The sequence below is a fragment of the Cyprinodon variegatus genome, unplaced genomic scaffold, assembly GCF_000732505.1.
Source record: "Cyprinodon variegatus isolate N-32 unplaced genomic scaffold, C_variegatus-1.0 Scaffold509, whole genome shotgun sequence".
Taxonomy (NCBI): Eukaryota; Metazoa; Chordata; class Actinopteri; order Cyprinodontiformes; family Cyprinodontidae; genus Cyprinodon; species Cyprinodon variegatus.
In genome coordinates this window covers 68,224-71,281 of record NW_015150962.1, presented here as the reverse complement: position 1 = coordinate 71,281, position 3,058 = coordinate 68,224, and positions in this window count along the sequence as shown.

The following is a 3,058-nucleotide window of genomic DNA, read 5'->3' as shown; positions in this document are numbered from 1 at the left end:
AGATATTTTGTTTTCTGATTGCCTGATGGTGACCTGTTCTGGCTGTTGACCTCTGCGCCTCTGAGCCTGTTTCTGTCCTGATCTATTTACCTGACCTGTCTTCTGAATCCTCCTGAAATCTGCCTGTTTGCCAAATCTGGAACTGCTTCCTGACAACTACCTCGATTTTCCTTTGCTACCTCTTCAGATCTCTAATCTTCTGGCCCCAACTCCCGTGAATCTCTTCGAGACCAGCTTTGGCCTGTCTTCTGACTCCTGCTGGATTCTGCCTGTTAACCACACCTGTCATTAAATGGTACAGGTTGATCCAATATTCGAGGTGAGACAGTTAGTAGATAAGTTCAAAACCTTTATTAAAACAAAAACATTAACAGACAGAACTACTTATACTTCAGCGATTGTATCTAGGTGTTACTTTATTGTATGCCTTGTTCCATGTCCCTTGGTTGTGCTGTTCTTTTTACATCTCTTTGCAGGTGATGAAGCAGACTGAAGTTGTTTTATCGTTATCTCCCCTTTACCTCTTCTTTCTTTCATCTTTTCTCCTTTTTTCTGTTTTTCCTTTCCTGTTCTACTTACATTGCAGTGTTCATCTAATCTGGAAAACTCCCTATAAGACAGCAATTTATATGCACAAATCAAGCGGAACACTATGGCGATAGCCGTACTGCTCCCCTTGTGAAAGTAAAAGCTGTTGGGCTCTTTTTGGCATCAAGACAATTATTCTTATTGCCACATTGCCAGACAGGACAAAAAACAAAACAAAAAAATATGTGTGCAGTTGATGTGGATCTGCAGACCTGCAGTGACTGCAGGAGGGGGGGCAGGGGTACTGCCAAATCACTTACACCCTGATTTAATAGGCAGGATCAGCTGATGCACTGCCAAGGAGATGTGGCCCTGAGTCACTCAGAGTGTCCCCAATGCTGCAGCCCCGGAGAACATGGAGGAGGCCGATCCTGGTCAGGGGAGAACAGATCAGGCAAGAACAGTTCAGGGATCCAGGAGTTCTCCGCTTGATCACAGGTTCCAACCCAAACAGGAACAGAGGGATCCAGGCTTCCAGGAATCCTCAGTGTGTGAAGGCAGGTTTGGAGTCAGATGGGTCCAGAAGCTTGCCTAGACGGACATGAACAGATGCAAACAGTGGCACCACCCAATCAGGTTCAGAGTCCTGTGCGTCGAGCAACCAGCTCAGAGAGAAATGCACAGACACAGACAGGCAGAATCCAGCAGGAGTCCAAAGGTGGTTCTGGCCAACAGATCAGACAGGGACAAACAGGGGCAGTGGATGAGAGGGAACAGGAGATCAGAATCACAGAGGAAATGCTGAAACGCTCTCACTACTTGCTAAGGAAAAAACTCGCCTTTGTCATGATTATATTAACGGTCTGACCCCAAGATGCAGAAGACCAAACAGAGAGACCAGGGAAAAGTTTGAACAGGTTTATTTAGGAAAAATGTGATGAAACCAGTGCTGCTCAGAGTAGAAGGGAATGAGTCCAGTGTTGCTCTGAACACTGCTCAACCGGAACTGAAAGGTGAGGGTAAGACACTGTGGTTAGTTCAGGCTCGGTGGGAAATTAGAATCTTTGGTTTGAATTGGAGGAAAAGGTTGCAGACTCACTTCTCCAGGAAAAGTTGTCCTTTATGGAATCCAGTCTGTGAGGGATGGTTCCAGTGATTGTCTTGTTTGATGTTAGGTGGACGGGGTTTACTCAGACGGAGAAGGTGACTGCCACTCAGATTTCCTGCGGGACTTGAACGGGCTGTGGTACAGATGAAACCTTTGCTCGGCGTGAAGCTCAAATTACCTCTTTGGGAAAGTGGATCCAAACTTCCTGTTTGGAGTGAACGGAGATGCTGACTGCCACTCAGATTTCCTGTGGTACTTGAACGGGCTGTGGTACAGATGAAACCTTTGCTCGGCATGAAGCTCAAATGACCTCTTGGGGAAAGTGGATCCAAACTTCCTGTTTGGAGTGAACGGAGATGCTGACTGCCACTCAGATTTCCTGCGGTACTTGAATGGGCGGCAGTGCAGATGCTTGGTGTGAAGCTCAAACGACCTATTGGGGAAAACTTCCAGTTTGGGATGCCAGCTCAGTTAGAAGCTCAGCTGATCCTTCCAGAAAGAGAAGGTCCGAAAAAATCCAGCATGCAGGATGACTTCCTGCCGAGAGGCAAGGACAAAAAGGTTAAGACTCAGGTTGACAAAAACTCAGTTAAACTCAGCAAGACTCAGCTTGGCTAGAGTATCCAAAACTGGCAAACAAATCTCAGGTTAGACTCTGCTTAACTAAGCATGGCTAGAGTACCATGTGTTGGCAAAACAAAGACTCAAGTTAGACTCTGCTAAACAAAGCATGGCTAGAGTACCCTGTATTGGCAAACACTCTGGCGTCGAGGTAGTGGCAGTCAGCAGCTTAAGAATACTCCACAGGTAATGAGGCAATGAGCTGCAGATGTGCAGGGAGACCCAATGAGGATGGGGCACCACCTGGTGGAGGAGGAAAGGAAACATAAAAACAGACCCAACAAACTGGATTCCTGACACAGATGGTACCACCCAGTCAGTCCATGATTATGTCAGCCACATTCTCCCAGATGATGGCACTCCCACAACACCAGAAAAGAAAGCACAAAATATATTACGCATTTGACTAAATTAAATATACAAAAGTTACCGAATGTGCATGCTACAGTTGGGACTAATGTAATCCAATATTGTCAAAATAAACCAATACATTTATGCTACTGTGTATTAAAACTTATGAAAAAGTGGTTGTGTGTGGGGTTACTAACCATGTGACCATCACAGCATCACTTCAGTTCAATTTCATTCAGTTTATTTCTATAGCGACAATTCACAGGTCATCTCAAGGGACTTTACAGTTCACCAAATCAGACAGTGAGATTTATTCAAAGTTTTCTATCTATGGAAAAGTGGTTGATTGCATTGACTCGAAGGCAATCCCTCACACTAAGCACTTCTGTGTAGGCACTTCAGTTCTTTCCTGCTAACACAGTGTGATAAAGTTAAGGTATTGAGTTCGTT